Source organism: Loxodonta africana, chromosome X (assembly GCF_030014295.1).
Source record: "Loxodonta africana isolate mLoxAfr1 chromosome X, mLoxAfr1.hap2, whole genome shotgun sequence".
NCBI classification, from domain to species: Eukaryota; Metazoa; Chordata; class Mammalia; order Proboscidea; family Elephantidae; genus Loxodonta; species Loxodonta africana.
Genome location: NC_087369.1, coordinates 14,798,021 through 14,813,841, shown reverse-complemented (window position 1 = coordinate 14,813,841; position 15,821 = coordinate 14,798,021). Strand labels below are relative to the sequence as shown.

The following is a 15,821-nucleotide window of genomic DNA, read 5'->3' as shown; positions in this document are numbered from 1 at the left end:
AAGAAAAGATGAAACTGCCCTTGCCCTTTGGAAGACTGCATTCCAAGCAAATTTGAAATGTGATGTCTAACTAACCTTTAGAAGTAAAAACAAATCCCCCCCCCCAAAAAAGAAAGAAACCATAGCTATCGAGTTGATTCCGACTCACAGTGACCCTGTAGGACAGGGTAGAACTGCCCCATAGGATTTCCAAGGAACAGCTGGTGGATTCGAACTGCCAACCTTTTGGTTAGCAGCTATAAATCTTAACCATTGTGCCACTAGGGCTCCAAAAACAAATCAGGAAACACAAATTAGGAAACATGCGAGAGGGAGGGATGGTATTAAAGTGGCCATTTCTAAATGCCCTTTTCTTCCAGCCAGGCCCTATAGTTTTCAGGATTATCGAAGGTTTTTTCTTAGGATATCCTGTTATGCCTTGCAAGATAAAGGAGAACCAAAAGCGTCCCAGTTTCTTCCTCAAGAAGTGGATCTTTGTTTGGGCCCCAACTTCCTTGCCAGCAATAATTGATGATATACATGTTTATATGTGTCATTGTGTGTGGTTGTTTCTATTTATCTTGCCTTGCCAACTAGAATATTACATTTGGATCACAATATTTTTTCTTTCTCTGTTTAAATACATAGCTTCAGATCTGTGTCCCCACTGGGAATGTAATAAATTTTAACTTAGTAACATGACTAATAAGGCAAGTACAGTCACCATAGGCACACGCCTTGTCCGTGGCTTTAATTTCCACATTCCCATTGTGTACATTCCATTTACTCCTATGCGTGTTAAGTTCAGACATTGAGTGATGGCCCTCACACACAGCAAAATGTTCTGCAATTGCTGAACTTTGTCCTAAGTGACTCCTGACCCCTGGCACCTCTCAAAACAGACCCACAGGCCATCCCCTGCCCCTTTCTTTAACCATCTTTTAAGTCTCCCCAAGAATGATTGCAATTGTTGTCTCCCTGGGATTCTGTGTGCTCTAACATTCCGTTAGGAATACAGTGCTGTCTTTCAAGAGGCTGATTAGAAGGAAACAGGAAATTGGGCAGTTGAAGACGAGTCCTATTCATGTTCTAAAAATAATGGATTGTTGAGGCTCTGTTTGAAGTCTGGCTTTCCGTAAATGCACACACAGTCCTTGTGCCATCGTTGTCCGTTGTGATGAGTAAGGAGCTTTATGCACAAGGACTTACGGGAGGTGGAGCCGGACATTACTGCCATTTATAGTTAGAACAGAGGTCAGGGCCCATCCTGCAGATAAGAGCGGCATAGCTTCAGGGGGTTCACTTGAGAGCCTATCTCAGTGGAACTAATTTCCCAAATTGCCTCCTCCCACAGTTTTGTTGTTATCCCCTTTCAACCCACCCCACCTCACCGCCATCTTGTTTTGGCTTGGCCGCTGTTATAGAGCAGCTTGCTGGAAGTGGGCTTGGAGCTTGGGGCAGGGGCCTGGAAGGCGAGCCCCCTTCTTCTTAGAGCGCCTTCTGTCTTTTCCAGCCAGCTTAGAAAATACCCTATCTGTTTTTCCTTCCCTTTTACCATACAATGGTGGCAAGTTTATGTACAGTTAAGGAAGGATCTTTTCTGGATTTGTATTTCTGCTCTCTGCAGGTGCAAGGTAGAAGGATAAAAGGAGAAAATGGATTATAACCCAAGTAGGTTTTGTGCTCAGGGACAGGGTTGAAAACACTGATACTTGGATGTGGCAGTAAAATCAAAATTAAAATTATGAGGAGTGGGCATACTGGGATTACTGGGACGGACAGCATCAAGAACTGCTGGTGGTGACGAAGAGAATGATTTGTGTTGTTACTGACCTTAGGTCTATGGAAGGGCAAACAAGCTAACCAAAATAATCTGTGTGCCTTTAAAAAAGTTTCTTTCTTATTGTGGTAAAAATACATATAACAAAGCATTTGCCAATAGGACAGTTTTTACAGGTATAATTCAGTGACATTGATTCAGTTCATTATATCGTGCAACCATTACTGCTATTCTTTTCTAAATTATCCCACCACCATTAACAGAAACCCAGTGCCCCCTAAGCAACGACCCCCTCTCATCCCCTTCCTCCCACCCCTGATAACCACTGATAAGCTTTGGTCTCTACACATTTGACTTAAGTGGGACAATACAATATTTGTCCTTTTGTGTCTGACTTTTTTTTTTTTTTTTTTAATGTCCTCAAGGTTCATCCATGTTGGGGCATGCATCAGGACTGCATTTCTCTTTATGGCTGAGTAATATTCCATTGTATGTATGGACCACATTTTGTTTACCCATTCATCTATTGATGAACATTTACGTTGTTTCCACCAATCTTCCTACCTTCTTAAAACCAGTAATATCTTCATATCAGTGACAGGGAATAAAAGGATAACAAAACCCTTTGTCTCCAGGTGTCTGGTAATTTGCATCTCACTGCAATAAAAATAAAGGGCAATGTCGGCAAATGAGGGAGCTGTCACTAGTTCTGGCAGGACCTAAAACAGTGGGATAAGGGATGAAGAGTTCAGAAGAAATAGAAAGTTACCTCCAAGATAAATAATCACGAGCGATCATATGTCTACCGTGCCTGTATTGACGCAGCAACACAGCCTACATACAACTTGATTCAGAACTACCTTTTAACCGAGTGGGTGAGGCTGTCACAGAGAGAAAGCCAGTGGGAGCAGAGACAGTTGATTTATGTAACAACTCTCATGCCCCATCAAATGTTCTATTTTCTAGAAAAAGTTCCCTTACGAAGGTCAGCTCGATGGACCAGAAATCTGCCTCCTGTCTGCATGGTACAAATCTTAGTTAACATTTGCCGTATCAGGTTCCTCTTGGCCCCTCAATTAGTCATCCAGATAACCACAGAAAGATGGAACCTCAAAGGCAGCCAGGAATAAAATGTGTTCAGTAGAAGAAAAAATATACAAGCAGGCTTTAAAAAGAGAAAATTTGAATTATTTTCTAAAAAAATATATGCGCGGCACCAATTATTCTTAGATCCGTCAATAGCAACTTACTCTGATACTCATTTTTAAAAACCATTTATCATTCTGGGTATCTTCATAGCTTTCTGGGTTGGGTATATGAAACAAAAGCCAAAGCCTCTAATGAAACATGGCCACAAACATCAGTACCGAAACCATACCAAACTCACTTAAAAGAATTACATAGCACGAGTAGCAAGTACTTAGTAGATGGATGACCTTCGTGCTTATTTATGTCGCTGGAAGGACACAACTGTCTGACATCTTCAGAGTTTGAGGAGTGCTCTCAGCAATTACATTATTTTTGACACAACAGCTTAAGGTGACTTCCTGTGGTTGAGGCGGAGTTCTCTGAATTATTGTTCATTTCCCTGCACCCAGAGTTTCTCACGGGAGCCAGTTTAGCATGGGGAAGGCTGCATAAAAAATGGCCAATAAAGCGTAAAGCAGAGGCACTCTTTCAGAAGGAATATCCTAGGTACCTACCTGTGTGTTGGGGCTTTGGTTGTTAATCAAGTCTGTTAACGTCTCATCTCTGCTCTGTGAGGTTCTAGAAGCTGACGTTCATGATGACGTTATTAGAAAAGATCCACACACAAAGGAATTTGATAAATGCCAGCTGGGCACTATCTATAATATATATTTTGGGTAAGAGAGGAGAAAATTGGGAGATAGTGGCAAAACGTACGGAGTTGGCACTGTCTGACTGGCAAGAGGAAGCATTCTTTCACTCAACTTTTCTGCTGTTCAGACCAACTTGTTCCTTTCTCACGAATGGAGCTGCATGGGGGCCTCCGTACCCCACTTCTTGGGGGCTGGACCGATGGTGCCCCCTGTCTGTTCTGCTCTTGTTTGCAGCAGCAGCAGCTGCCAGATGCAGAGCATGATGCTTTGGGGGGTCCTGCCTGCTTGGAGTCCCTGGGTAATGTGCTTGGCTGCTAAGTGAAAGGTTGGAGGTTTGAGTCTACCGAGAGGCACCTCAGAAGAAAGTCCTGGCAATCTACTTCTAAAAAATCAATCATTGAAAACCCTATGGAGCACACTTCTACTCTGGCACACATGAAGTCTCCATGAGTCTGAGTCGGCTTGATAGCAACTGACATTTTACTGGTTGCCTGCTTGGTGATAGCTTTCCAGATGGCCATGTGGGTCCCTTGCTGCTTTCTCTTCAGGCTGCAGAGGGCTTCTGCCGTTTGACTCTCCAACAGAGCAGCCAAGGCAGGCTTCATTCATCATTGAAAAAGGAGTCAATTACAGTAAGTTGAATTCTCTCCACCCCAGAAGTTGCCTCTGACCCTCGATTCTTTTTCCCAGAGGCCTTCACTTCTCTGAGGTCATTGTTCTTTCTCCCAGCAGAGCCTGACCATCTCACCAAGTCCCTTCTCATTAAGTAATTAAATCAGAGGTTCTCAGCCTCAGAACTCTTGACATTTGGGGCCAGATAGTTTTTTTGTGGCAGAGGCTGTCCTGTGCATCGTAGGATGTAGCAGCATCCCTGGCCTCTTACCGGCAGCACCAGCCTCCATTGTGACAACCAAAAATGTCTCCAGGCATTGCTGAGTGTCTCTGTGGTAAAGTTGCCAGATTCAGCAAATAAAAATACAGGATGCTCAGTGAAATTTGAATTTCAGATGAACAACTAACACTTTTTTGCTATATGTATTTTCCATGCAATATTTGGGAGATAGGTATGCTCAAAAATTATTTGTTACTTACCTGAAATTAAAATTTAACTGGGCATGTGTATTTTATCGGGCAATTCTACCTAGAGGGCAAAATGGCCTTGGCTGAGAACAACTGGGTTAAGTGATTATGTTCATCTACTTTGAGAGATCAAAGGAGTCAGCTTCTGATTGTGAGACTGCCACTTCGGCAAGATGGAGGATGGGCAAAAATACACAAATGGCCGATAAACACGTGAAAAGATGCTCAACATCATTGATCATTCAAACAAAAAAACCAAACCCATTGCTGTCAAGTCAATTCCGACTCATAGTGACTCTTTTAGGGAAATGCAAATCAAACCCACCAGAAGATACCACTTCACACCCACTGGGATGGCTGTAATCAAAAAGACAGACAATAGCAAGTTGTGGCAAGGATGCCAACACCTCTTTGGACTGATGAAGTGACAGACGTTTACCTTCCTGAAATGAAGAGAAAAATACCATGAGATCAAAACACAAACTAATGCCCTTGTAAGATCTCTTCCCACAATTAGGGCAAAGTCTCATTGCTCTCTCTGCTTCAGATTTTCCTTGCGCCTACCCATCCTCCACACTGCTGAAACAGTGGGTTTTCTAAAACAAACATCTTATGGTATTACCTCACTCTTAGAAAATATTGATGGCCGCCCTTTGATGACAGTTGAGTCCAAATGCCTTCCTAAGGCATTCAAGCTCTTCCCCAATCTAACTCCAGCTCTGCTCCCAGTTTGTTATTGTGGTATAATTCACATACCATATAATTCACCGATTTAAACTGTATAATTTGATGAATTTTAGGATATTCACAGAGTTGTGCAACCGTCACCACAATCAAATTTATAACATTTTTATCAACCCAAAAAGAACTGAAAGGTCTGTGGTTCGAACCCACCAGCTGCTCCACCAGAGAAAAACCTGGCGATCTGTTCCCACAAAAAAAACAAAAAAACAAAACAAAGATTACAGCCTAGTAAATGCTATGAGGCAGTTATGCTTTGTGCTATAGGATCACTATGAATCGGAATCGACTCGATGGTACAGAACAACAGCAACCGATTAGCAGTCACTCCTCATTTCCCCCAAACACTCCTCCCCCCAAGCCCCTGGCAACCCATGTGTAGTCCTTTGTATCTGGCTTCTTTCACTTAGCATAATGTTTTCAAAGATCATCCCTGTTGTAGCACAAATTAATACTTCATTCCTTTTTATTGCTGAATAACATTCCATTGTAAGGATATAATACATTTACAAAATTCATTTATCCACATGGATGTGCATCTATAGGTGTAACTGTATTGTTGTTGTTGTTAGGTGCTGTAGAGTTGGAACAAACTCCTAATGACTCTATGTACAGCAGAATGAAAACTGCCCAGTCTTGTACCATCCTCATGATCATTGTTATGCTTGAGCCCATTGTTGGAGCTATTGTGTCAATCCATCTCGTTGAGGATCTTCTTCCTTTTTGTTGACCATCTGCTTTACCAAACCTTCTCCAGGGACTGATCCCTCCTGGTAACATGTCCAAAGCCATCCTCGCTTCTAAGGAACATTCTGACTGTACTTCTTCCAAGACCGATTTGTTCATTCTTCTGGCAGTCCATGGTTTTTTCAGCATTCTTCGCCAACACCATAACTCATTAAAGGCATCAATTATTCTTCAGTCTTCCTTATTCGTTGTCCAGCTTTTGCATGCATATGAGATGATTTGAGATGTAACTGTAGGCATATGTATATACATGTTTATGTGTGCTATATATACTTTCAAATATAAAATAAAGCACATAGGGGCCACAGTTACGGATATTTCCTAGACGTACCCAAACACCTCATGGGATTGATCTACTACGTTTGAGGGCTTAGGACCATAGTCTCGTGGGGCAGCTTGGTCAATTGGCACAGTATAGTCCATAAAGACAATGTTCTACATCCTAGTTTGGTGTGTAGTGTCTTAAAGCTTGCAAGTGGCCATCTGAGATAAAACTGTTGGTCTCTATTCATCCAGAGCAAAAGAGAAAGAAGGAAACCAAAGATTCAAAGAAGAAACTAGTCTACAAAACCAACAATCTACACAAACAACGACATGACCGACCTTGAGACCAGAAGAACTAGATGGTGCCCAGCTACCACGACTGACTGTACCAACCAGAGACTCAATAGATGGCCCTGGATAGAATGGGGAAAAAAATGTAGAACAAAACTCAAATTCCAAAAAAAAAAGGCTAGGCTTACTGGACTGTTACAGACTAGATGAACCCCCGAGACTGTCGCCCTGAGATACTCCTTTAACTTGGAACTCAAACTACTCCCAGAGGTCACCTTTCAGCCAAATGTTAGGTTGGCCCATAAAATAAATAATATCACCCATGAGTACTGTGTTCCTTAAAATAATCATCTAAATGAAACCAAATGGTAAACATTTACCCTAGACCAAAAGATAAGACGGCAAGGTGGGGGTGGGGGGGAGGGGGGCGGGGACAGGGAAGCTAGATTAATGGAAACAGAATAACCAGAATGGAAATTAGGAGAATGCTGGTATATATTGTCAAAAAATATAACCAATGTCACTGAATAATATGTATAGAAATTGTTAGATGGGAACCTAATTCCCTGTGTAAACTTTCACCAAAAACAGAATAAATTATTTTTTTAAAAATTTGGTGTCACACATAATACTTAATATTGAAATGGTAGACCTTCCCTTTTAAAAACCAAGTACATATGGTGATGGGAAATTTGGTAACAGTTATGGGTGATGGTTGTACAGCATGGTTAATGTAATTAATGTCACTGAATTTGTACACCTGAAAAATGTTGAACTGACAAATGTGTTATATATATTTTCCCAACAATAAAAAAACAAAAAAAATTCATTCATCAGTTAATGGACATTATAAATAATGCTGGTGCAAACATTCATGTACAAGTTTTTATGAGCATATATCTTCATTTCTCTTGGGTATATATCTAGGAGTAAAGTTCCTGGGTCATGTTGTAAATCTATGTTTAACTTTTTGAGAAATCACCAGAGTGCTTTTCACAGTGGCTGTACCATTTGACATTCCCCCCAGCCGCGTATGATCCAGTTTCTCCACATCCTTACCAATATTTGTTATTAACTATTTGATTTTTGTCATCCTAGATGGCAATGGGTTTTAAATGGTTTAGTGGGTGTGAAGTGGTGTCTCATTGTGGCTTTGATTTTCATTTTCCTGGTGGTTAATAATGTTGACAACCTCATTTTATAGATAAGGAAATTTAGACTTAGTGATGGGATTTACTCGAAAGCACAGAAATAAACTTCAAAGCTAGATCTTCTGCTCAAATTTGGGATCTTGCTGCTATCCTGCAGCTGCTCATTAGTGGATAGATGGTTGTTTATGAAGCATGCGCAATGGATATCCTGTGGCCCCAATGTTTGTTTATTGTCTCACTGGAATGTAACTGCATCTTTTGATGTTAGAATGTTAAAGAGGAGACTCCTAGGATTCATATACATTACTTTGTGGTTTATAGAAATAAGAGCATTGGTTTCTGAGAGTTCTACCTGTCAGTTTCCTGATTTCCTCTTTTGTGTTTGCAAAGACGAAGTGGAGAAACAGCAGGGTGAATACGAGGAGTTCAGGCTTCCACCGAGGACAGATGTGGCTTGACAACTTTCTAGCTGTGCAGCCTTGGGGGGAAGCTCCTGATCTCTGAACCTTGATTCCTTTTCCTTTTTTCCCTTCCCCCCACTTTCCTCCTTTCCTTCTTCCTTTTGAGGATTTAAAAAATATAGGAAATAATGTAGCCAGCACCCACATATGAACCTCTGTTTCTGCAGGGTTTTTGTGAGGAATAGATGATAGATGGGGGCAGTAGTGGTTCGGTGGTAGAATTCTCGCCTTCCATGTGGGAGACTCAGGTTTGATTCCTGGTCAATGCACCTCATACGCGGCCACCACCCGTCTGTCAGTGGAGGCTTGCGTGATGTTATGAGGCTGAACAGATTTCAGCAGAGCTTCCAGACTAAGATGGACTAGGAAGAAAGGCCTGGATATCTACTTCTGAAAATCAACCAATGAAAACCCTGTAGATCACAACAGTCAATCTGCAGTGGATCATGGGGATGGCGCAGGACCAGGCAGTGTTTCGTTCCATTGTGTGTGGGGAAGCCATGAGTCAGGGGCCAATTTGAAAGCAGCGAACAACAATGACAATGATCTGTATTGTTTTTCGTATTTTTAAATTAAACTGGATTGAAATAGATTTTATTTGTATGCTTTTTGACAGTTTTGCTATATCCATGTCCAACTCTGGGGTCTCCCTGGGGAATCTGCAGGCAGGTTGGGAGGCACTGTAATAAACAATGTACTGTTTATATTGTCAAATGTCAGACCTGTGTCTGCTACAAGTCTGAAACCTTTTCCCTCTATATTTATGTCAATCTCAAATATATGTCCTGAAAGGGTTTGCCACAGTTCTTAACAGTCCTCTACTACCCAGTTTCTGCTTGTGGGATTAATTGTCTTGTCTTGGATGACATTTAGCTGAAATGGAAATGTACATTATCAAAGCTGTTACTTTAGATCCATTGCATAGAAATGGCTAACTCTCAGACTAAAGTGAATTTATTCCATTTGATAATCTACTTTGTGATTGCAATACAATATCAGCAAGGCTTGTAAAAAGCAACAACACTGTACAAACAAGAAAAATCTTTGAAATCAAGAGTTCATTTCCATGTGGTTTTCCCCACGTAGTAAAACAAAAAAGTGAAGACAGTCTCGCTGGAGGCTGCCATATCCATCTCTGCCTAGGCTGTTTTACATGAGACGAAGGATTTCAGATTGCAAAACCTGCTTTAGTGATTCTGGCCAAATGGCTTCAACAGTGAGAGACAGGATGAAAAAATAGGTGACAAGGAAAAGGGTCAGTAAACCTCCCCCAGAAAACCAACCCCCCCCCAAAAAAAAACCTGTTGCCATGGAGTCGATTCCGATTCATAGCAACGCTATCGGACAGAATAGAACTGCCCCATAGGGTTTCCAAGGCTGTAATTTTTTATGGAAGCGGACTGCCACATCTTTGTCCCACAGAGCAGCTGGTGGATTCGAACCACCGACCTTTCAGTTCGCAACCGAGCACTTTAACCACTGTGCCACCAGGGCTCCAAAGGGTCAGTAACCAAAAAACCAAACCAAACCCATTGCTGTCAATTCCAACTCATAGCGACCCTATGGGACAGAGTAGAACTGCCCCATGGGGTTTCCAAGGAGTGGCTGGTGGATTGGAACTGTCCACCTTTTGATTAGCAGCTGAGCTCTTAACCACTGTGCCACCAGGGCTCCAAAGGGTCAGTGGTGACCTCAAATGTGGGCCCACAGGATTCTAAAGCGACTTATTTAGTATGAAAAATTACTTCATTAAAAATCCTTCAAACTTAATTTTATTAAGTTCTTACAGTGATCAAGGCCCTAGGTGCTGCTGGCTAAGTAGACAAACCTGTAGGTTGAATTTGTGGTTCTCCTTCTAATTGGTTGGACTGGCATTATATCACTAGAGGCCCAGGAGAACAGAAACCAAAGAAGGAGACTGGTAATTTTCTATCTTTATACATTCTCATGACTTGCAAAACTAGCTCTTCAAAAATTAAGACATGAGCAATTTTGAACAAGTGCTTTTCTTGTCTGTTTGGATATTCCCCAAGCAGAAATTATATAAGCAGCAGCAATATTTGCTGTGATCTCATCACTGGTAAGCAATTTCAGTTTAATTTTAGTTAATAGCCAGCCATGCCTATCACTGACAGGAGAAAAGCATCAGGAGATCGTCCCGGCTAGCCTCGAGGCAGGTAAAGGTCTGAATCACCCAGAACAGATGGCCTTTATCTCCTGAAAGATCTCACGGGGGAAAGAACACAGTTTAAATCGATGAGTAAGAGGTTTCAAGTTGGAGTTGAACTCAGTTTGTTCCCAGCCTTCACTTTCTGCTGACTCCCAGGTGACCCTGATTTATCATCTTGTCCACCCAATGAGGAGAGAGAAAACAGGAACGTAGAGTTAAAGTTCAAGCTTTCTCTCGTTAAAAATGAAATTCCATTTTATTTAAGGTAGCTTTGCTTCAGGTTCTTGATTTCATTATTATAATTATGTTTCTCTTAGATGATATGATAATGGTAATGTGGCTGATCACCTGGGTGATGATACTCGGTGTATTAAATATAACAATAAATATAACCAACAAAAAAAAAAACCAACCCAGGGCCGTCGAGTATATACTATTTAGTAATAATATTTAGATAGACTAATATTTAAAGTACTTTCCAACATACATGGTACCTCTCCGTATTTTTTTTCATTTAATCTTCAGCAACCTCTAATATGTATCTGACCACCTCAGTTGCACAGATCATCTAAGCCTAGCAGAAGTTAACTGGCTTATTAAAAGTCACTTTATTAGAAAGAGTTGGTACTCTAATCCAGGGATCCCTAAACTATGGCCCACGAGCCAAATCCAGACCCGTGACCTGTTTATGTAAGGCCCTTGATCTAAGAATGGTTTTTCCATTTTTAAATGGTTAAAAAAATCAAAAGACAAATAATGTGTTGGGGCACATGAAATTTATATGAAATTTAATCTCACTGTCCATAAACTGGAAACCCTGGTAGTAGTTAAGAGCTACAGCTGCTAACCAAAAGGTCGGCAGTTTGAATCCACCAGGCGCTGCTTGGAAGCTCTATGGGGCAGTTCTCCCCCGTCCTATAGGGTTGCTATGAGTCGGAATTGACTCCACGGCAGCAGGTTTGGTTTTTTTGGGGGTCCATAAACAAAGTGCTGTTGGAACACAGCACTCCCATGTGTTCACATATTGTCCATAGCTGTTTTTGTGCTACCGTGGCAGAAACCACATGGCCTGCAAAGCTTATTCACTCTCTGGCCCTTTACAGAAAAAGCTTGCCAACCTCTGCTCTAATCTGGCCTTAAACTGTACCCCCGGATGCCTTTGACTGGATGGGAATGTGGAAAACTGTAATATAAAGGTCATTTGTTGAAACTTGTCACTGACCTGCCGTTTTATCAAACATGCAATCAAACCTATGAGACAGTTTTACTAATACGGTCATGATCTTTTGCAAATGAGAGCATGGGCTAAACAGTTGTTATTGTCACTCTATGTTCCCAAATTCTGTAGGAACATTTTAATTATTTAGAGTCAAAAAAAAAAAAAAGGCTGTGTCAATATAAAATCATCGATATTTCAGGAAGCATTATGGAATTTTTAATATGTAAATCTGTCTATTGCAACTGTTGAGACTTCTTTGGGAGTGTTATTTTATGGGGAAAATTAAGTATGAATATTCAGTAGTTTAGCTTTAGAACTTGGCCCCAAGCTTAACCCTCATGCTGCCTTTTGAAGTATCCAAACAGCTGCTTCTGAACTGCCCAAAAGTCTTTCATTTTGTGCTCAGAAATACTTTACTCCCCCTCCATTTGGCATAGAAATGACACAGCATATTCAGAAAATGTGACATGAGAATGTTTTTGAAAAACTGAAAGTAAATGACAACCCCTTCCTCCCTAGTACCTGCTGCCCCAACTAATCGCAACTTGCCTTTATCAACACCTCAAAGGGAAGACCTCCAGGTTATTAGCATCATTCATCACTGGGTTTTCTCTTTAGAAATAGCTTTGTAGTTCTCCTTGCTTGGGGATGCCTAAACTACCCAAGGGGTAATTTTACTGAGATGTAATGCACTTAAAATGAAATACCTCGATTTGGATATTTACTTCCATAAGTTTTGACAAATGCATTCACCCATGTAACCCACCTCATCAAGATTTAGGATATATCACCCCAGAAAGCACCCCTCTGCCATTTCCAGCCAATAACAACACCCCCACCTGCAAGCAACCACTTATCTGATTCTGTCACCAAGGATTAGCTTCATTTGTTCCAGAACTTCACAAAAATAGAATCATAGAATATTAATTCTTTTGTGTCTGGCTTCTTTCACCAAGCACGTCATTTAATTTGTCTATGTTATTCCTTGTATCAGTAATTTGTTCCTTTTTATAGCTCAATAGTAATCCACTCTGAGAATATACCAGTTTGTTTATTCATTCTCTTGTTGATAGACACCTGGGCTGTTTCTAGTTTTTGGCTATTAAGAATAAAACTGATATAAGTAAGCATCCTTATGTAATGCTTTGTGCACATATGTTCTCATTTATCTTAAATAAATACTTATGAATGGAATTATTGGGTCATTGATAGATTTAAACAACTTAAAAGATGTTTAACTTTTAAGAAACTGTCGTCAAGTTTTAAAAAGTAGTTATGAAATTTTAAACTCCTGCCAGCAATATGAGAGTTTCAGTAGCTCCACATCCTTGCCAACACTTGATATTGTCTGACTCTTAAATTTTAGTCATTCTAGGGGTTTGTAATGGTATCTCACTGAGGTTTTAATTTGCATTTTCCTGATGACTAATGCTATTGAGCACCTTTTTTTATGTTCTTATTGGCCATTCATATATCTTCTTTGGTGAAGTGTCTATTCATGTCTTTTGACCAGTTTTTATTGGATTGTTTAACTTTTTATTATTGGTTTGTTTGAGTTATTTACATTTTCTCAGTGCAAGTTCTTTTCCTGGTATATGCGTTGCGAATATTTTCACCCAGTCTTTAGCTAAAAAAAAAAAAAAAAAAATTTTTAGCTTGACTTTTTATTCTCTTAACAATGTCCTTTGAAAAGCATAAGTCTTTAATTTTGCTGAAGTCCAATTTTGATGAAGATCCCATATTTTCTCTTATAGTTAAAGCTGTCTGTGTCTTATGTAAGAAATCTTTACCCACTTCAAGGTTACCAAGATATTCCCCTGTGTTTATTTTAGAAGTTTTATAGTTTTAGCATGTACCTTTAGATCTATGATTCATCTTGAACCAATTTTTTGTGTGATGTGAGGTAAGAGTCAAAGTTATTTTTTTAAAAAATGTACATCTGGTTGTTCTAGTGCAATTTATTGAAGAGGTATTAGTATTTTTATTCCTGTTATTTAAATTAAGAAACTAAGGCTTGTAAAAGGCAAGTGTCTTGCGCCAGTCACACGAACATCCATCTGACTCCACTTCTATACCAATAATAAATATGATGAAACATCACCAAGTTCTCTAGTGCTGTCCTTTCCTCCTAAGCAGATGAGAACAACATACTCCTTCACTATTACCCTGGTCGTTCTCTCTCACAGATGGCATTCCCAGGCATTACCAATTCTCTAAACCTGGCCATGATGACCTTTCAAAATTTATAGCACATTAAATATAGTACAGTGAAAGAAAGAAAGAAAAAAAAAAACCTAAGATACAGTATCTGTCAGTCAAGAAAATGAGCATCTTTATGTGAGAGATGGGGCTGATAGACATTAATTAGACACTAAAACTTTAAAGATCATGGAAACTCAAACTGCTGCCTAGGATGAATCACTCAAGGGCTGAGGGGATGAGAGCGAAGGAGTAAAATTGAGAGAGAAGACTTGCAGAGCCTGAGATTATGTCTGCAGATGTCTAAGCTAGCCCCAGTTTGAGAAACCCTGCCTTAGAAGTCAAGCATGTCATATAAGCAGATCACTTGGCATGATGCCATCAAGAAGCATGCAAATATGCACCTGGAAATTGCACGGCAGTATGCGAGTGTTAAGATAGTTGACCAGATGACCCAGAATATGCTTCTGCTCTTATTTTTTTTAGACTAACATACAAACAAAATTTAATGATTCTCATGGAGAACTTGGAGCCCTGGTGGTGCAGTGGTTAAGAGCTCAGGCTTCTAACCAAAAGTTTGGCACTTTGAATCCACTAATTGTCCCTTGGAATTCCTATGGTGCAGTTCTCCTCTGTCCTATAGGGTGGCTACGACAGCATCTGGTTGGTTTTTTTTATGGAGAACTTGGGGGCTCCTAAGCATCTGTCCTTGGATATCATCAGAAAAAAAAAAAAGGCTGAGTGTGAGTGGAGGACAGTGGAAATGAAAGACCTGAAAGCCCCAGGAGTGGTGGATAAATATTCTGGTTGGCTCATCCCTTTAAAATGAGGATAGCCAGTGGCTTGAGCAGAGGTTTCTGTGGCTCTCCGGTGAAAGGAGGTGACATCCAAGGGCACAAGGAACTAAAGGAGAGAAGATAACTGGAAAGACAGGTCCATCATGGATCTGCCTGTGGATGTGCCCCTCCCCCCCCCCACCTCCCCGTATGCCTTACTTTCTTCAGTGAGGCAGAAATTTTCCTCTGATTCATATGACTGATTCTGAGTAGCCACTTCCTGTGTCTGCGTTAAGCCTAAAAGCATTTGCCTCACAAATCAGAGGAAACCCCCTTGGACAGTGGACTTGTTGATTTCTGGCTTCCTTCTGAACACTTGCAAATGCTAACCCCTAACCAGCTCTGTCAACTGGAAACAGAATGTGTACCACAAATGTGAGCCATGTATATGACATTTAAAAATTTCTAGGAGCCACATTAGAAAGGTGAGAAGAAACGGTGAAATTAATTTTAATAATACATTTTATTGAACCCAGTATAGGGTCGCTATGAGTCAAAATTGACTCAACAGCAGTGGGTTTATCCAGAATGCTATCATTTTAACATATAACCACGATAACAGTTTTTATTATTCTTTGTTTTTTTTATTGTACTTTAGATGAAGGTTTACAGAGCAAATTAGTTTCTCATTAAACAATTAGTATACATATCGTTTTTGTGACATTGGTTGCCAACCCCACGACATGTCAACACCCACCCCCTCTTGACCTTGAGTTCCCTGTTACCAGCTTTCCTGTCCCCTCCTGCCTTCCCGTCCTTGCCCCTGGACTGGTGTGCCCATTTAATCTTGTTTTGTTTTATGGGCCTGTCTGATCTTTGACTGAAGAGTGAACCTTGAGATTGACTTTAGTACTGAGTTGAAAGGGTGTCCCGCAGAAAGGGCCACATAAACCAGAGACTCCATCGGCCTGAGACTGGAAGAACTAGATGGTGCCCGGCTACCACTGATTACTGCCGTGACAGAGAACACAACAGAGTATCCCTGATGGAGCAAGAGAACAGTGGGATGCAAATCTTGAATTCTCCTAAAAAGACCAGGCTTAATGGTCTGATGGAAACCCT

The 15,821-nt window shown here is 40.6% G+C and overlaps 1 long non-coding RNA gene across 1 annotated transcript in view; it reads right to left on the bottom strand.

Moving 5' to 3' along the window:
* LOC111752228 (uncharacterized) overlaps positions 1 to 3,683 on the bottom strand; it is a 60,865-nt gene extending 57,182 nt beyond the window's left edge. Inside the window, exon 1 of the long non-coding RNA XR_002787208.2 lies at positions 3,463 to 3,683. This is a non-coding gene — a long non-coding RNA (uncharacterized LOC111752228). The remainder of the gene's footprint in view (positions 1 to 3,462) is intronic.
* Positions 3,684 to 15,821: the final 12,138 nt, after the last annotated feature.